The following is a 20,381-nucleotide window of genomic DNA, read 5'->3' as shown; positions in this document are numbered from 1 at the left end:
GTGAATGCCCTGGGCACTCCTGCAGCCAGCAGCCAAGTGTGCAGGTACAGCTCCACGTGCCCCTGCTGGCATCACGAGATGGGGATGCAGCTCAACAGGCCTCCCTCCCACGAAGGCAGAAACGTCCTTTCTGGACATGAGTTCATTTTAAAACACATGTGCATATTTATTTTGCTGGTAGAATCATATATCTATTAGTTTACAAGGGCTACCATAACAAAGTACTACCAACTAGTTGGCTTAAAATAAATTTATATTCTTGCAGTCCTGGAGGCTGGAAGTCCAACATTAAAGTGTCAGCAGGATTGGTTTCTTCTGAAGAGATTTCTTCTTGGCTTACAGATGGCCATCTTCTCCCTGTGCCATCTTCTCACATGGTCCTTCCTCTGTGCACACACACCACCGATGTCTCTGTGTGTGTCCAAATTTCCTTATATAATGTCAGATTGGATTAGAGCTGACCCCAATGTTCTCATTTAACTTAATCACCCTTTTAAAGGCCCTATTTCCAAATACAGTTACATTCTGGGATTAGGGCTTCAACATATGAATTTTGGGGGGGGGTTGCAATATTTGTGCATAAATACATTTAAAAACTATGAGTTTAGAGTTTATCAAAGAGTTATTAAAATTAAATTAGTTGGTTAGTGTTTATATTTCAGATGTAAATTCTCTCAGAAGGAAAGTCCAATAACTTGGTGTTACTAAATGCTTAACTGGCTTGAGGTGGACATTGATAACTGCTATAGTGGACCTCTCAGAATTAGTAATGCTGCCGGGTCTCAAGCATCACTTCAGGGACCTTCTCAATCAGACTGTGGCCTGATTGGAAACAGAGATTCCATCTTATTAAATGGACTGAGCGTGGTGGATCATGCCTATAATCCCAGCACTTTGGGAGGCCAAGGTGGGTGGATTACTTGAGGTCAGAAGTTTGAGACCAGCCTGGCTAACCTAGTGAAACCCCCATCTCTACTAAAAATAGAAAACTTGGCTGGGCATGGTAACAGACACCTATAATCCCAGCTACTCAGAAGGCTGAGGTAGGAGAAGTTGCAGTGAGCTGAGATCTTGCCACTGCACTCCAGCCTGGGTAACAGAGCAAAACTCTATCTCAAAAAAAAAAAAAAAAAAAAAAAGGAAGTTATACCCCTAGCCTACTACCTAATAGGCACTCATTTGATATGGTGAAATCTACTACCCCAAAGCCCTGCCCCTTCTATACCTGTTTTTGGTTTCACTGAGCCTCGTTCTCATCCCCAAGCCTGTCTCTCACTCTCTTGTGTCTTAGCTGCTCTGTCATCCTTGAATGCCCTTTTCCCTTCAATACTAACTTATTCATCATATTCTGCTTACATGTTACAGTGTTCACTTCCTCCTGTCTCTCATAGTAGGTCATACACATCTTCCTATTTAGCAAATAGCATCATGTATTTTATTTTATTTTTTAATTTAAAAAAATTTTTGAGACAGGTTGTCGTTCTGTCACCCAGGCTGGAGTGCAGTGGCACAAACATAGCTCACTACAGCCTCGACCTACTGGGCTCAAGCAATCCTCCCAACTAGATCTCTCCAAGTAGGTGGGACTATAGGTACTGATCACCACACCAGGCTAATTTTTTTTTTAAGAGATGGAGGTCTCACTATGTTGCCCAAGCTGGTCTTGAGCTCCTGGAATCAAGTGATCCTCCTGTCTTGGCCTCCCAAAGTGCTGGGATTACAGATGTGAGCCACCACATCCAAAGCATGATGTATTTTAATCTTTTTAAATTAATTTTTAAAATAGAGACAGGGTTTCACCGTGTTGCCCAGACCGATCTTGAACTCCTGAACTCAAGTGATCTGCCTGTCTTGGCCTCTTAAAATGCTAGGATTACAGTCATAGACCATCACACCTGGCCACAGCATGATTTATTTTAAAGGTAAATTTTCCTGTCTTTCTCACTAGACTTTGAACTTCTTGAGGGCAAGAAAAAATATTCCATTACATAATAGGGACTTAGTAAGGGTTAACTAAATGAGTCTGCCTGCAGTTCTGCATAGTGGCTTGGGTGGTGGTCATACACATGGATGGGCACAGGGAGTGGATTTTCCTTGACCCTATGTTTTCCCATATCCAAGAACATCTACACGCTCTGCCTGACTGCAGCCCAAAAAGAGGACAGAGGTCACTTCCTGATAAGGCCCCAGGATGCTCAGATCTACCCTTAGAGAGTGCCCAATCAAAAAAGAACTCTGGACAGTGATTACTCTATATCCTCCAATCCACTCTCCTTCCTCTCAGCACTCTGCTGTCTAACCCTGGCACTGCCAGCTTCTCAGTCTAGGCAGGCTGCAAGAATGGTCTGTCTGTGGAAAATGTATGTGATGTTAGATCAGTAGAGGGAGGAGGGGCATGTTTTGTTATGAATGTAACTGGAAAACAAAATTGGGAATAATTGTTTCTGGGATGTGAAATTATGAGTGACTTATTTTATTCAGCAGAATAAGTTATACTGTCTAAATTTTCTATGAAGAGAATGTTTGACTTGTATAATTGAAAATAAAGGCCAGGGCATGGGAGCTCACGCCTGTAATTCTAGCACTTTGGGAGGCCAAGACGGGCAGATTACTTGATTGAAGTCAGGAGTTCAAGACCAGCCTGATCAACATGATGAAACCCCATCTCCACCAAAAAACACAAAAAATTAGCTGGGCATGGTGGCATGCACCTGTAGTCCCAGCTACTTAGGAGGCTGAGGCACAAGAATTGCTTGAACCTGGGAGGCAGAGGTTGCAGTGAGCTTAGTTTGCACTACTGTACTACAGCCTGGGTGACAGAGTGAGACCTTGTCTCAAAAAAAAAAGAAGGAAAGAAAAGGGAGGGGAGCGGAAGGAAGGGGAGGGGAGGGATGGGGAGGGGAGAGGAGGGGAAGGGAGGGGAGAGGAGGGCAGGGGAGGGGAGAGGAGGGCAGGGGAGGGGTGGGAAAGGAAGGGAAGGGAAGTCAGGCACGGTGGATAACGCCTATAATCTCAGCATTTTGGGAGTTTGAGGTGGGCAGATAACTTGAGCCCAGGAATTCAAGACCAGCCTGTGCTGCATGGTGACACTCTGTCTCTACAAAATATACAAAAATTAGCTGGGTGTGGTGGTACACGTCTGTAGTCCTAGCTACTTGGGAGGCTGAGATGGGAGCCATAATTTTGCCACTGCACTCCAGTCTGGGTGACAGAGACCATGTCTCAAAGAAAAAAAGAGAAATGTGGAACCTTGATATTGTGAGATGACTGAAACAACCAGGAAAAACCTAAGCAGTTGGCTGGGGAAGACTCGGGATGGGATTCAGTAGGTGCCATCCATATCTGCCCCTGGCTGTGGTGTAGCACTTCCTATTAGTGATTGTCCCCTCTATTTTAAATATTCATGAAGACGATTCTGGGAAATGTGGCTGGCTGGGTCTCCTCTCCTCTCCCCTCTTCTCCCCTCCCTTCCCTTCCCCTCCCCTACCCTCTCCTCTCCTTTCAGATGAATTCTTGCTCTGTCACCCAGGCTGGAGTGCAGCCTGGCTCACTGCAGCCTTGACCACCCATGCTAAATCAATCCACCCACCTCAGCCTCCCAAGTAGCTGGGGCCACAGGTGCATATCATCATGTCTGGTTAATTTAAAAAATTATCTGTAGAGGTCTCGCTATGTTGCACAGACTAGTCTTGAACTCTCAGGCTCAAGCAATCCTCCTGCCTCAGTCTCTCAAAATGCTGGGATTACAGGCATGAGCCACCACATCTGGCCCTCACTGGGTTTCAACAGTAGCAATTCACAGAATCTTCCAATGGGCTGATTCTCATATTGTCAACCAAGTTTCCAGACCCTGGGGACTCTCCACGTACTAGAGCTCTCTGTCTTTCGTCCACCCAGACTTTCTGTTCTTGCTTCCTCAGAGGAGAGGTGGGCAGATGTTTTTGGAAGGGGCAGTCAGAGTCAATCACCTCATATCTGAATTTGTGTAATGAGGAAGATTCATTATGTTGGGAGCTGTGGCAACTACAAAGGTGCATCACTCAGATCTTCCTTTAAGAACGAAGTTGCTGCTCAGTTGCAAGCTGTGCAGTTAGCCAGTAGCCTCCATTTGTTACAGTGTCTTCAGGATCTGTCTCAGCTTTTGAGTTGAGGTCATGCTTTTCTTGGGCATCCCACAGCCAATGACTAAGCATGGTAGGAATACTAGGGCCTGGCTGTTTTTGCCTAATGTGGGGCTTTTCTAATGAGTAATCTTTGTTCCAGAGCTTTCCAAAGGGTCATCCAAGACATTCTCAGATCCACTTCATGGTCTGAGGCTCTTCCTGCACAATCCTGCTTCTTCCCCTCTTTTATTTTTTATAGGCATAATTACCCCCAACAAACTTCTTGCATTCCTAACTCTGGCTCAGTAGATCCTACTGACAGAATTTTGTACCTGCATGCGTGTGTGTGTGTGTGTGTGTTTGGTAAAAGTCTCATGAATATGATTAACACCTAAGCCATCCACGGAGCACTAAAGGACCTACTAATTTAGCTAACATACACAAAACCCTACTCTTACAAGGCCATTGTTCCTATTCTCAACAAGACCAAGTCTAATGAGGGAGACAGAGAAGAAAATAGATTAGCAAAATATATTACGGTTTCTTAGTGTTTACATGCATGCTTCTAATTATTGTTATTGTTGTTATTATTATTATTATTGAGACGAGTCTGACTCTGTTGCTCGGGCTTAAGTGCAATGGGGTGATCTTGGCTCACCACAACCTCCGCCTCTTGGGTTCAAGGGATTCTCCTGCCTCAACCTCCCAAGTAGCTCGGACTACAGGCGTGTGTCAACATGCCCCACTAATTTTTGTATTTTTAGTAGAGATGGGGTTTCACTATGTTGCCCAGGCTGGTCTCGAACTCCTGACCTCATGATCCACCCACCTTGGCCTCCCAAAGTGCTGGGATTACAGGCATGAGCCACCGTGCTCGGCCAGCACTTCCAGTTCTTTAAATGGAAACCTCTATGAGTTCTCAGTGTTCTCAGCCTACCGTTTTCTTCAGCAGGTTGAACATTCCTCTGGCAATCTTGTTTATTATCTTGCTTTGCAAAGCATTTTGCTACTCACACAACAAAGTTACACTCAAATGCACATCAGTTGGGAAATTCTAACAAAATCTCAATTGGAGATTTGAAATAATGAGTCCCTGAATAACAGAGTTGATTATATTGTCCTCAGTATTTCAGTTTCTGGTGCTTTTGTTGTTTTTGGCCCTGAAATGACTGATGATCAGCAGATCTGATAATGACAGGGATGGCTGAAGTCCAGAAATAATCAGGCATAAGCCATAGTCATATTAAAGCCAATAATAATAATAATAAGCCTCTACCCATATATTGAAGCCCCAGTCCACTCATTGTACCTGTAACCTAAGAAACCACAGCAAGCAACTATTGAGAGGAGAACTGAACATACAGCAGAGGAGCCAATATTCTGTAGCATCACAGTCGGATTTTCTCAGTTCTAAGATACTCTAAAACGATTTGTTGCCACCTTTCAGGAATTCACAGCAAGGTGGAAGTTGAGGCTCATGTTAATTTTCTGAATCGCTTATAAGGGGCATGGATGGTATCTTCGACATAGAAGTACCCAAATCGACCAGGCTTTTGGCATCTTTTCCTTTGGTATGTATTTTGTAATGGACCATCAATTACAAGGAAAAAGGAAGGAAACAGTCATTGAGCACCTACCACGTGCCAGGTACTATGTTCTGTGCTTTATATTTATCATCTAATCTTTTGTAATTTTTATCTGCATTTCAGGGAAAAAAGGAAATAAAATTGATAGGTAATGTGCCCCAATTCTTTTTAACAGTGCACAGGACAGAAAATAAAATGCAAGTATATTTGACTTGCAACTTTTTTTTTTTTTTTGACATAAAGACAAACTTTATTGAGCCCCTCATCACTAGTTCTCTTTCTCCTGCATAGTCTTGGTTCCCCGGAGACGTTCAGTCCCACCGGCAGCTATGAGACCCACTTTGCGGCCAGCTGGGGCATCTCTGCGGATGGCGGAGGGCGTGCCGATGTGATGGTGGTTGCCACCTTCAAATGGATGCTCCACAGGGTTCATGGCCACTCCCCGCACCTGTGACCAACAGTTCCTCTTTGTCTTATATTTGTGATAGGCCCGGCCACACTTCAAGATGGGTTTGTCAGTTCAGCCACCTCCAGCCACCACACCAACCACAGTTCTGTTGGCCGAGGAGATAATCTTCTTGGAGCCAGAGGGCAGCTTCACATGGGTCTTCTTGGTCTCAGGGCTGTGGGAGAAAACGGTGGCATAGTTCCCTGATGCCTGGGCCAGCTTGCCACAGTCTCCAGGCTTCTCCTCCAGGCAGCACACAATCGTACCCTCAGGCATGGTGCCCACAGGGAGCACATTGTCAGTGTTGAGCGGGGGGGCCCTCTTGCCGCAATACACAAACTGGCCGGTGTGAATGCTCTCGGTGGCAATGAACAGCTCCGCCCTCTTCTTAAACCGGTAGGGATCCCGGAAGACCACCTTGGCTAGGGGCGCGCTGAGGCCCAGGTCGTGGATGATGTCCTTCACGATGCCCTTGATGTAGCCATGCGGCTTGGCGAAATCCACGGCGCGCAGGCACACGGCGCCCTTACGGTGCTTCACGTGTGCGCAGAACACAGACCCGGCGCCCTGACCTCTGTCCACGGATCACGCGGCCCTTGGCGACGAGTTCTGCTCACAAGCGTGGCTGAAAGAGGAAAAAACCGACTTGCAACATTTTGTATTACCCACACAGATAGATGCTTTTAGAAAATTTGACACACTACTTTGAAAAAAACTACACCAAAAAAAAATCAAATCTTAAATTCTTAGTTGCTCTAAGGCATTAACTTCTGAATTGTTTATGTTGTGGAATTCCTACCTTTAAGATTTGGGATGTCTTTTTCTAACACAGAAAGAGTGTTGTGATTTGGCAAGCAGCATCTGCTTCCACCACAGTGAGTCCTAGATTCCATATCACAATTGATCATTGAAGGGCAGACTATTTTCTCATAGAAACAGCTTTGTCATTGGTGGTTGCATTCCTCAGCTACATTCTCAGCACCAAATAAATCAAAGGAAGAAGCAGTGATAAAGACAAACATATGCCTTAATAATTTTGAATAGCCAAATTGTGCCTCACAGCCTATAAAATGAACCCAATTTTTCAAGAGCTGGTCCACAGTGTGCTCTTATAAATGCTACATATAGCATATACAAGTCTAGAGTCTCATAAAATGAACCAAAAATTAACATTCTAGCCATAATATATATATATTAAACATTTAAATTATAATTTTGCTTGCATTTTATAATTTTAGAAGAATTTTAAAAGATAAATTAACCCTAATACTCTAAACTGACTACTAAGTTATCAAGTAGGTTGATCAAGGAAGTGCTATAAATGCAATGTATCTGAATATCCTCAAGCTTTTGGAAATAATTTGGCAGGAGGATCGTGGTGGAGGGGAGATAAATATGTGTACAACTCGAATGTCAGTAATTATCACTGCAACAAATACTGATTGAGTGTTGTGCATGGTGTTACTCTATCTGCATTATTTTATTTAATCCTCACAAGAAAATTTAGAGTAAGGCATTGTTTTTACAATTATTTTAAGATGAAGAAACTGACAAGAGTTAAATAACGGTCTAAGGATGCACACAGGTAGGAGATTAAAAAGCAAGGATAAAGGCCAAGCTATTGACTGTAGAGTCTTTTCTTCCCCAAATAATAATGACTCACTTTCCTTTTTTTTTTTAGAGACCAAGTCTCCCTATGTTGTCCAGGCTGGTCTTGAACTCCTGAGCTCAAGCAATCTTCCCACCTCGACCTCCCAAAGTGCTGCAATTACAGTCATGAGCCACGACGCCCAACATGACTCACTTTCTTGCGCACTTCTCTGTGGCAGGTACTACTGTGAGTTCATTACATGTTTGGTCATCTAATCCTTACAAGTCTTGTGAGGTGGGTACTATTATTATCGTCATTTTACAGTTGAAGAAGGAAAGCATAGGCAAGTTTACGTGTAATTAGCAGAGCAGTCATTCCTAAAGAGTACTAATTGCTGATCAAAAGCAACCAGAGAGAAAGTCTCCAGTGCTATGCCACAGTGGTCTGCCTCTGCTATAAGCTTTTCATTCAAAATTTACTTGGCTAAAGACTATGATCTACTGCCCAAATATGAGAAAGCATGAATTTTTGGGGGATAACTAATAGGCTGAATGGCAGAATCAGGGTCCAAAAATATCCCAGTGGTCTAGATGTAATTGTGAGAGAACTAAATAAAGTCCTAAACAGGTCCAAAAGCCAGTTGCACAGATAGATCAATTGGAGGCTAAAGTGATACATGTAAAAGGATTGTAAAGAGTTTAATTGATGGATAGTGTGGCTCAAGTAATGGATGATAACTGAGCATAATCACTAGATGCCCACCCCACCCCTGCACAGGCACACACACACACACACACACACACGCACACATATCTTTTGAAGATTAAAAATAAGAATATCTTCTGAGAATAAAATGATAAAATAAGTAATAGATGAGAGCAAAGACAAAATTACTACGGACAGAAAGTTTATGTGAAAGAGTATAACCATCTTCAGGATGGTTGGTCAATAACTAAAGCGAAGATGCACACAAGTCACAAAGACAAAGGGGAAAAGGATTCTTTTCAGTGCGTGAACTCATGGTTTTTGTGACATATTTATCTTTGTATTAGAGATGGACATAGCACACTACCATAGTAGAAGATCAACATTACTGTCGGTGGCACATTCCAATCTTTAGGAGAAATTTAGAGACACCCGCCTGTAATCCCAGCACTTTGGGAGGCCAAGTCGGGTGGATCACTAGGTCAAGAGATCGAGACCATCCTGGTCAACATAATAAAACCCCGTCTCTACTAAAAATACAAAAAATTAGCTGGGCACGGTGGTGTGTGCCTGTAATCTCAGCTACTCAGGAGGCTGAGGCAGGAGAATTGCCTGAACCCGGGAGGCGGAGGTTGTGGTGAGCCAAGATCTCGCCATTGCACTCCAGCCTGGGTAACAAGAGTGAAACTCCGTCTCAAAAAAAAAAAAAAGAAGAAGAAGAAGAGAAGCACTTGGATATTTTTGAGCTATGGTCTTGGGTGCTGCAGGGAGTGAGAGGGTTAACTGAGATGCAGTGAGCAAAGACTTTAAAAGCTACTGTGATTTTCAAGCAACATTGTATGTTTTCATCTTGTATGTAAGAAACTGGAAAGAATCTACAAAAAGGTATCATAACTAGTAAGTGTGTTTAATGTGCATCAAAAGAACAAGATACTTAGAAACAAATTAGATAAGAGAAGGGCAAACTTGTACAAAATTCTGCTAAGATAATTTAAAATGACTTATATAAAATGGGAGAGATATGATGTCCATAGGTTGGAAGAGTCAATACTGTTAAGACGACAATTTCCCAATATTGACATATAAATCCAATGTAGGCTGGATGCGGTGGCTCAAGCCTGGAATCCCAATATTTTGGGAGGCCATGGCTGGAGATTGCTTGAGAGCAGCCTGGGCAACATAGTGAGATCCCATCTCTACTAAAAAAATAAATAAAATAAAATTGCTGGGTATAGTTCCATGTGCCTGTAGTCCTAGCTACTCCAGAGGCTGAGGTGGGAGAATCCCTTAAGCCCAGGAGTTTGAAGTAGCAGTGAGATATTATATGATCATGCCACTGCACTCCAGGCTGGGTAACAGAGTGAGACTCTGTCTCAAAATAAAAAAGATGCTGAACATCATAAATCATCAGAAATATGCAAATTAAAACCAAATGACACTTTGGTAGGCTGAGGTGGGTGGATCATGAGATCAGGAGTTTGAGATCAGCCTCGCCAAGATGGTGAAACCTCATCTCTACTAAAAATACAAAAATTAGCCAGGTGCAGTGGCGGGCACCTGTAATCCCAGCTACTCAGGAGGCTGAGGCAGAAGAATCGCTTGAACCTGGGAGGCAGAGGTTGCAGTGAGCCAAGATCATGCCACTGCACTATAGCCTGGGCAACAGAGCTAGACTCTGTCAAAAAAAAAAAAAAATGAGGTACCACTACACAGTTACTAGAATGGCTAAAACAAAAAAGATTGACCAAGTGAACTAGTGTTGACCTGGATATGGAGAAACTCATACATTGCTGGCAGGAATGTATTTGGATTCAGAACTCATTTTGGTGGTGGCAAGACAACTGGCTTTAAAATGATTTATGGTTCCTTGGATTATGCAAAGAAAAATGAAGCCAAACATAGACTTACAAGACATGACCTGGATGAGAAGGAAAAGACCTCAAGAAAGCAGCAAAGGGAACACCAGAACAGGCTGGGCATGGTGGCTCATGCCTGTAATCCTAGCACTTTGGGAGGTCGAGGGAGGTGGATCACGAGGTCAGGATTTTGAGACCAGCCTGACCAACATGGTGAAACCCCGTCTCTACTAAAAATACAAAAATTAGCCAGGTGTGGTGGTGTGCACCTGTAATTCCAGCTACTTAGGAGGCTGAGGCATGAGAATCACTTGAACCAGAGGTGGAGGTTGCAGTGAGCCAAAATCACACCACTGCACTCCAGCCTGGGTAACAGAGTGAGACTCCACCTCAAAAAAATTAAAAAAGAAAGAACACCAGAACAGAAAGAAGAAAGTCAGGGGACTGCAAAGGACAATGGTGTTGCTGGCAAAAAGTCAAAGGAGTAAAGATGCTGCAATGACATTATCTGCAGCCACTGTGTTTGGCCTTTTCATGAGAATATTAATAAGCTAATAACTTTCATGTGGCAAAAAAAAGTCTATATGAAAGTGCAAAGAATCCAGAAAAGTAAAACAATTTTGAAAAAGAAAAAGTTGAAGGATTTACCTGATTCTAAAACTTACTCCACTGCTATGGTAATCAAAGAAGGGTTATAAAGACACAACAATAGACATTTAGATAACTGGAAGAATAGAAAGTCCAGTAGCAGACCTTCACATTTTGTGTTGTTCTTGTTGTTGTAGTTGTTTTTGAGATGGAGTCTCACTCTGTTGCCCAGGCTGGAGTGCAGTGGCAGTCTTGGCTCACTGCAACCTCTGCCTGTCAGGTTCAAGCAATACTCCTACCTCAGTCTCCTAAGTAGCTGGGATTGCAGATGTGCGCCACCATGCCTGGCTAATTTTTATATATTTTTTTTAGTAAAGATGGGGTTTCTCCATGTTAGCCATACTGGTCTTGAACTCCGGACCTCAGGTGATCTGCCCATCTTGTCCTCCCAAAGTGCTAGGATTACAGGCATGACCCACTGTGCGGCCCACACTTTGGTTCAGTTGATTTTCAGGAAATATGCCAAGTAATTCAATGGGGAAAGAATAGTCTTTTGAACAGAAGGTGCTGGAACGGCTGAATAACCATATGCAAAAAGATGAAATTTGATCTTTACTTCACACTATATACAACAACTTGAATAAAACAGAACAAAATCTTTGCAAACTTGGATTAGGCTGATTTCCTGCACATGACAGAAAAAGCATGAGCAATCAAAAAGTTGACAAGTTGAAACTTTATAAAAATTAAAACTTTTGCTCTTCAAAAGACACCACTGACAAATGAAAATATTTGCAAGACATACATCTGATAAAGGACTTGCATCCATAATATATTTAAAACTTCTAAAATTTGGCAATAAGAAAATAAACAACCCAGTAAGAAATGAACAAAATAGACCATGCACAGTTGCATGTAATTCCAGCACTTTGGGAGGCTGGGGCCGGTAGACAGCTTGAGCCCAAGAGTTCAAGACCAGCCTGGGTGACAGGGTGGAACAAAATAATACAAACCAATACAACTATTAGCCAAGTATTGTGGCATACACCTCTGGTCCTAGCTACTTGGGGGAATGAGGTGGGAGGATCACTAGCACCTGGGAGGTTGAGGCTGCATTGAGCCGTGATTGTGCCACTGTACTCCAGCCTGGTTGACAAAGTGACACGCTGTCTCAAGAAAAAGAAAGAAATGCACAAAATATTTAAGCAATCACTTCTTCCCAAAGAAGATATGTAAATAGTAAATAAGCACAAGAAAAGATGCTGAACATCATAAGTTATCAGAAGAATGTAAATTAAAACCAAAATGAGATACCACTACACACCTACTAGAATGGCTAAAACCAAAAAGACTGACCAAGTGTTGGCCAGGATATGGAGAAACTCATATATTGTTGGTAGGAACGTAAAATGGTGCAGCCACTTAAACTTATTCAACTTAGCAGTTCAACTCCGAGGTATCTACCCAGGAGGAATAAAAAGTGTATGTCCACAGAAAGATGTGTATACAAATATTCATGGCAGTATATTCATAATGGCCCAAAACTGGAAACAATGTCCATCACCTGGCAACTCAATAACCAAATGTTGTGTATCTACAGGGTAGAATATTATTCACAATAAAAGCATGATAAGAAATTGAAGAACTCAGACACAAAGAACTACATATTGTGTGAATCTGTTTGTATGAAAATTCTAGAAAAGGCAAAACTATAGAGAAAGAAAGATCAGTGGTTGCCAAGGGCTGAGGGTAGGAGCAGAGATGGGTTGCAAATAGGCAAGAGGGGACTTTTTGTGGTGATGAAAGTGTTCTAGGCTGGATGTGGTGGCTCACACCTATAATCCCTGCACTTTGGGAGGCAGAGGCGGGTGAATCGCTTGAGCCATGAGTTCAAGACCAGCTTGGGCAACATGGCAAAACCCTGTCATTATATAAAATACAAAAATTAGCTGGGCATGATAGTGCATACCTGTAGTGTCAGCTACTCAGGAGGCTAAGGCAGGAAAATCACCTGAGCCCATAAGGCGGAGGTTGCAGCGAGCAGAGATTGTACCACTGCACTCCAGCCTGGGAGACAAAGTGAGACCCTGTCTTGAAAAAAAAATTAAAAACAAAATGGAAAGCACTTATGCCTTCATGGCACCTCCTTCCTCTTTGGCCGACCTCTGAAACATCTGGTGCCTGAGTAACTCTGGGGTAAATTTCCCCTTGAGCTTTCCTCCCCACAACCTTGGAAGGCCATGTGGGAGATCTGGAGTGGATTGATTAGCAAGTAGCTCTCACCCTGGGGAAGCATCTTCTTTCTCTTAGTGGTGATTAGAAAGAGAAAACTGACGAACAGGAGCACATGTGGAAGACCACGTGCAGGATGGCAAAGGCCTTAAAATCATGCCCGAGTCATTCATCACTCTTCCATCAAATACTTGTTGTCTTCACTCTGCCTAATAAGTCAAATAAGTGCTGTGACTATAAAACAATGAATATTACTGACAAGGTGCTTGCTCTCATGGAGCCTCTATTCTAATAGTATAAAGCAGAGCACAGAGCATACATAGCTGGGTGGATGGATGAAAGAAAGTATTAAGAAAACAAGTTCTCTGCAGTTAAAAGGGTGAGATCATAGAATGACTGAACCACAAGAGGGAGCCAGTCATGCAAAGAGCAGAAGGAGGCACCATTTCTGTTTTAACGGCCCTAACCATTTGAAGCCCTCAAGTCCATCTTTAAGCAACTTCAATTTCAGAGTCTATCTGTGTAATCACTCTCTGAACTCCCTGACCACCTTAATTCTGTCATGCTGGTGGGCAAAATTGCAACTCCAGTTAAATCCAACTTTTCATTCATACCGTTTCTGTACCCATGAGCTGGTCATAGACGGAAAACAGGCAGATAGACAAACACCCTCCCGCCCCTCCAACACACACACACCATGCTGTTTGGTCTTACTTTAAATGTGTCACTAGGAATTTAAGTAGGCCCTTTCTATTTCCTAGCTAATGTCTTGTATTTCCCTGGTCCTTTCACTCTCCTGCTCTATTAATGGACATTTTCATCTCTGTTCTTCTCTTCTCTCCCATCCTCACTCTCAGCTGCTGACTGTGCTTCTTTCCTCATTGAGACAACTGAAGAATCAGAAGAGGACTTCCATTCATTCTTACCCTGCCCACTTATCCATGCAGGGGTGCTGCTTTAGGCCCTGCTTTTCTCCCTATCAGTAAGGAAGCACTCTTGGTGCAGCTGTGCAAAAGCTTCCATTTATGCATCAGATCTCATCCCTCTGGCAGAATCAAGAACACTAGACCAGCAAATCCTCCCTCTCTACCATACATCATCAAATTTTCCTCTACTGGATCATTTCTAACAGTATACAACCATGCTGTTGTGTCAACCATTTAAAAAACAAAAATCTTGGCCAGGCGAGGTGGCTCATACCTATAATCCCAGCACTTTGGGAGGCCAAGGCAGGCACATCACCTGAGGTCAGGAGTTTGAAACCAGCCTGGCCAACATGGTGAAACCCTGTCTCTACTAAAAATACAAAAATTAGCCAGGTGTGGTGGCAAGCACCTGTAATCCCAGCTACTCAGGAAGCTGAGGCAGGAAAATTGGAGGTTGCAGTGAGCCAAGATCACGCCATTGCACTCCAGCCTGGGGGACAAGAGTGAAACTAAGTCTCAAAAAACAAAAACAAAATAAAAATAAACTCTTAACTGCACTTCACTTCCCTTATTGGTTACCATCTTATTTCTCTGTAACCCTTGTAGCCAGTTGTCTATACCAGCTGCCTCCAGTTCCCCTCTCCTATCATTGTCTCTTAAATTCTCTCTAATCCAGCTTTTGCGCACCACTGAGGTGAAACTGATCTTTCCAAGATCAACAAAATAAACAAAACTAAAACTCTATCAGAATGAAAATAAAAAAAGAATTAGGCAGCTGTAAATTAGGGAAGACATGTCAGGGGAAGGAGACGAACCGAAGAGGACTAGATTGACTACCTGTATCATAAGAATTCCTTACATGTTTTGTATTCTTTCCATTCCATTTGGAACACACACACACACACACACACACTTTTCCCCCTTATTTTCTTTAAAATCTAGTGTTTCCCAGATTCTCAAAGCAGGCTATTAGAGTGAAATCTGAATATTAGACTAATGTGCTCACCATTTAGGGAAAAGGAGAGTAAAACAAAATCATAGCAGTGAGGGCACTTTCATTTTATGTTTTCTTATCTCTGAAATTGAACTGAAACCTCAGAAACCTAAAAGTCTTTTTAATCCAACCAGGAATAATTTAAGGAATCTAAGAAAGAGTTGCCCCTAAATAATGTCCTTCTATTCTAACATAAATGTAGTTGTGGTAATTTTGCAGCTATCCCTTTTTAGAAATGGCCCTCCCAGGAATTATATGTATTAACCTCAGGTAGCTTTGAAGGTCTGGCTACAGTACTGTGCTTGCTGATCTTATCAGTGGGAACAACTGTGACTTACTCACCTCATTGTGGTGGTCTCATTCCTTTAGTGGGCAGGGTGATTTATGGACTCAGCACCAAATGAGGTAAACATTTAACAATTATATTTAACAACTGTCCCCATCAGTTGGTTAATATAGGGAATCTCGTTGGATAGTGCATATCAGCAACTGGCAAAATGCAAGTCACAATCCATTAATGAGTTACAAAATTAACTTGACAGGTTGAACAATTTTTAAAAAATGAAATAAAATAGAAAATATCAGGGTATTACGCATACTTAGGATAAGACATAGTTCATGAGACTTTGGTTTCAGTTGTTAAGAGGTAAGTTCTGATTTGTAAAATCAAATTTTTATTTTTATTTTTTAGATGGAGTCTCGCTCAGCTGCCCAGGCTGGAGTGCAGTGGTGTGATGTTGGCTCACTGTAACTACCACCTTCCAGGTTCAAGCGATTCTCCCATCTCCATCCATAATGCAATAACCAGTGTGGCAGAATGTATTAATCAAAATTTGAGAACATTTGGAAAATTTCCACATCATTTTCAGCATCATATATCACTGGGCATGAAAAGAAACAAGAGGAATCTGGTGCACTTTAGAGTGAGGCTTTCATGTGCAATACCAGTAAGAGCTTAAACTTTGTAAGTTAAACTATCATAATAGAGAGTTTACACTTTACAAACTACTTCACATGCTTGATTTCATCTGAATTTCTTTTCCATCTTTTGTAGCAAGCAAGACAAAAAGGTAGCAGCATCTGTGGCAAGTTTCAATGATCTATCCAGTTTAGATCAGAAGCCCAGCCAGCAGCTGCGAGAAAAGCTCTTATCCACAGTCCCAGAGTGAGACCTGGCAAGGGTGAAAAACCATATGTGGGCTCCGGCCAAGTAAACTGGGGTTCAGGGCAGAACTCCAGTTCCAGGAGGGAGAATGGAAAGGGTGAACAGGAACTGGGGCAGAAGCCCAGATAGTAAACAAAGCACACAGGTGGCGAGGCCCATCCTCAGGCATACTGGATTCCAAGCTCACACCCGCAGAGTTCCAGAACTCCATGTCTGGCTTTGAAGTAGCAGCAAAGAATATCATGTGGATAAGGGACATGGTGTAGAGGTTATCAGGCACCTGCAGAGGGAAGAAGAGACTAGTAAGGAATGGAAAGTTAATCAATCAGTCCGGCATGAGTAGGGTTGCCAGATAAAATACAGGATGCCTACTGAAATTTGGATTTCAGATAAACAATGGAAATATTTTAGTATAAGGAAGTATCATGCAATATTTGGGACATGTTTATGCCAAAAAGTTATTGTTTATCTGAAATTTATATTTAACTAGGCATCTCATATTTTTATTTACTAAATGTGGTAACTCTTCCTGTGGGTGTGATGAAGAATGAGGCTGGAAGGCTTGGCAGAGCAAGATCATAAAGGGCCTGTGTGCCATGCTCAGCAGATAATGGGAGCCAGGAAAGTTTTTAAAGCAGGGAATAGTATAACAGGGTTTGCATTTTAGAATCATTGTAGTAGCCCTGTGGAAAACAAAACAGAGATCAGAAGGACAGGAATTGAGAGATCCGAAAGCTATTTCAATAGTTCAGATTTGAGGGAAACTGAAAATAACTTAACCCACCTCAAAGTCCTGCTTAAAACCAGCAAGGCTCCCAGGTTCACTTGGGCTGTAAAGACCAAACTATTCTTTTAAGAGCTACTCTTGGTGGTTTTTTGTTTTTGTTTGTTTGTTTATTTTGAGATGGAGTCTTGCTTTGTCACCAGGCTGGAGTGCAGTGGCAAGATCTCGGTTCACTGCAACTTCTACCTCTCAGGTTCAAGTGATTCTCCTGTTTCAGCCTCCCAAGTAGCTGGGACTACAGGCGCGCACCACCATGCCTAGCTAATTTTTGTTTTTATTTTTGTTTTTTAATAGATACAGGGTTTCACCATGTTGGCCAGAATTGTCTCTATCTCCTGACCTTGTGATCCACCCGTCTCGGCCTCCCAAAGTGCTGGGATTACAGGCGTGAGCCACTGGCCCCAGCCCATCATCTTTGTTTCTTTAGCACCTGACCCAGGGCTGGGAATAAGTATCTCAGAAAATAGTTCTTGATTAAAGTGGCCTAATTAATTAACAACCAGAAGTGCTTCCTATTAACTACATTTCTCCAACATTACTTGAAAGGTACAACCCGGCATATTTTTCACATGAATGCAGCAGAAGCTTGCCTCTTATAATGGACCAGAAAATTGTTTTTTAAAGCTGAATAATTATACTGATTAGATGAAATTTTAAAGATAATATTCTTCATTTATGTGAAAATGTGAATTTTTTTCTTGAATTTTCCTGCTTCCACAAGCTTTATCATATGTGGAAATTAGTAAATCTCAGAAAAAAAAAATCTTAAATACATCTCAGGTAGAGAAACAAACTGGTACAAAGTGGTCTTCTCCTTTAGTTACCAGTAACAGTATAGTTCCTTGTATCTGTGTCTCTTCCAAAGCTGAAGTGTGAACTTTTTGAGGGCAGGAACTAACCTAATTTATCTTCCTAGCACAGAACTTTCATTAATAGTTGGTTTACTGAATTTCTAAGATCAGGCAGCGAAAAGGGAAAGAATAATTCTGGGAAGCGGATGAGGTAAATAAAAATGCAATTTAAAAATTATTATAATGACCCTTTATTGAAAATTATGTTCCAAGTATCATGCTAGATGCTTTACATATGTTTTAATACATTTTGATTACACTTCAGTTCTAAAAACTCTTCTTCGAACTGTTATAATGCTCATGTTATGGGTAAAGAAACTAAGAAATGGCCAGGTGCAGTGGCTCACATCTGTAATCCCAGCACTTTGGGAGGCTGAGGCAGGTGGATCATGAGGTCAGGAGTTCAAGACCAGTCTGGACAAGATGATGGAACCACGTCTCTACTAAAAATACAAAAATTAGCCCGGTGTGGTGGCGGGTGCCTGTAATCCCAGCTAGTCAGATGGCTGAGGTAGAATTGCTTGAACCCAGGAGGCGGAGGTTGCAGTGAGCCGAGCTGGTGCTACTGCACCACAGTTTGGGCAACAAGAGTGAGATTCTGTCTCAGGAAGAAAAAAAGAAACATAGACTCACAAATAAGTAACTTGCCCAGACTGACATAGTTAACAAATTGGCAGAGCAGAGATTAGCATCAGACTCCAAAGTCTATGCTCTCACTATGACTCCAGGAATTGTCATTTTTAAGTATATACTGGAGAGAGGAAGATCGGTGAGGTGCTTATAAGAACTTCCTTTAATCAGCCACTACATGATATCTCAGAAAACTAAAGTTTAATTTTTTAAAAAATATGTGAGTACACGTGTGTAGGACGAGATATGAAGGTATTTCTTATATGTTTTTGGCCATGTTCTTTTTTTCTGTTCAGTTTTATAATTAAAAGGACAAATGACTTTACATATATGATTAGACTGCATCTCCACCTTGACTGCAAACTGATGTTACATTTAAATTATAATCACACTGTTGTTATCAGGGATTAAACATATGGGTTGTAGACGTTATAATCAGTCATACCAACTTCATTTACCCCATCCAGAGGAATACATGCAGATCATGTTCAGATATGCAATGGAACCTTAACAGTCCACATGTGTAAGAATTCATCCGTGACAATCCAGATCCTCCTCTGAGCTGTAAATACAATTGTATACAGCAGTTGTTCTCTGCTTTTGTTTGTTTTTTGGTAAATGTGTGCTTTTTGCCTGACGCTAACATCTTTTCAACAGCCCTCTTTTGCCTGCTCAACCGCCAGCCTCCCAGTTCACTGATCCCAGGAAGAATCAGAGTCTTGTCTGCCCATGATGATTTTCTTCCAGTCTGTGCGAGGTGAAATCACAGCTTAAACTTTACCAAACTTTTGGAGTCTATAAAAGCGAAAGCAAGTCGTAAAGTACAAGTGTTGACATAACTAATTTATTTATATGAAAGAATTTAAACAAGAGGAACCAAATATCTTAAAATTATGGGGGGAAAGCAGTTGATTTAAAAATTTGAGAAAAAGAGCCTTGCGCAGTGGCTCATGCCTGTAATACCAGCACTTTGGGAGGCCGAGGTGGGGTGGATCACCTGAGGTCGGAAGTTCAAGACCAGCCTGACCAACATGGAGAAACTCTGCCTCTACTAAAAATACAAAATTAGCTGGGTGTGGTGGCATGCACCTGTAATCCCAGCGACTCGGAAGGCTGAGACAGGAGAATCGCTTGAACCCAGGAGGCGAAAGTTGCGGTGAGCCGAGATCACTGCCATTGTACTCCAACCTGGGCAACAAGAGTGAAATTCCGTCTCAAAGAAAAAAAAAATTTAGAAAAGCGAAACATGTTTTGCCTGGCTTTGTAAATAAAGACGCCTGCTAAAAATGGTCTACAAAGGTGTAAGACTCAAAAAGCATCTCCGGTGTTCTAGTTTCACCAGAAACATGCAAGAAATTTCCTAGGACGGAATTATGGAAAAGATCCTCTTCAGGCCTTCATTTGCTCATTCATTGCTAGGCATGGTGCTAAACATGGGAGATAGAAAATAAATATCGCATGGGCCTGGCCCTCAGAGCTCACCCTCAGAGGGAGATGCGGCAACTGTGCTGTACCCTCATCTGTGACAGGCGCCAGGAAATAAATGTAAAAACCACACAGTGGGTGCACAAAGGAGAGAGGGGTCAACTCCGTGAGTCTAATAAAAATAATTCACAACAATCACATACCAATGTTCCGTGAGTCCTGTCCCCACCCCATCTTCTAACGCCATCCCCTAAGAGAAATGACAGGTGAACAGGGCATAATCGAAGCTGGGCTCTAATTAAATGTGTGCTCTAGAGCAACTCCTAGCTCTCTCAGAGCCTCTGTTTCTCTGCCTGTAAAGCCAGGAACCCTATTCAACTATGGAGTCCCTTTCTGCTCTGAATTGTGAAATAAAAGGCAAAAACAAAACAAAACGAAAAACAAAAACAAAAACAAAAACAAAATCAGAAAGGAAACTCAAGAGAAACAAAAGTGAA

General features: G+C 42.1%; 1 pseudogene; it reads right to left on the bottom strand.

Annotated features, from left to right (window-relative positions):
* Positions 1-5,602: 5,602 nt before the first annotated feature.
* On the bottom strand, positions 5,603-19,778 carry LOC100407452 (large ribosomal subunit protein uL2 pseudogene; annotated as a pseudogene).
* Positions 19,779-20,381: the final 603 nt, after the last annotated feature.

This window comes from Callithrix jacchus, chromosome 7 (genome assembly GCF_049354715.1).
Source record: "Callithrix jacchus isolate 240 chromosome 7, calJac240_pri, whole genome shotgun sequence".
In the NCBI taxonomy this organism is placed as follows: Eukaryota; Metazoa; Chordata; class Mammalia; order Primates; family Cebidae; genus Callithrix; species Callithrix jacchus.
The sequence above is the reverse complement of the archived record's forward strand: the minus strand, read 5'-3'. Positions and strand labels throughout refer to the sequence as shown.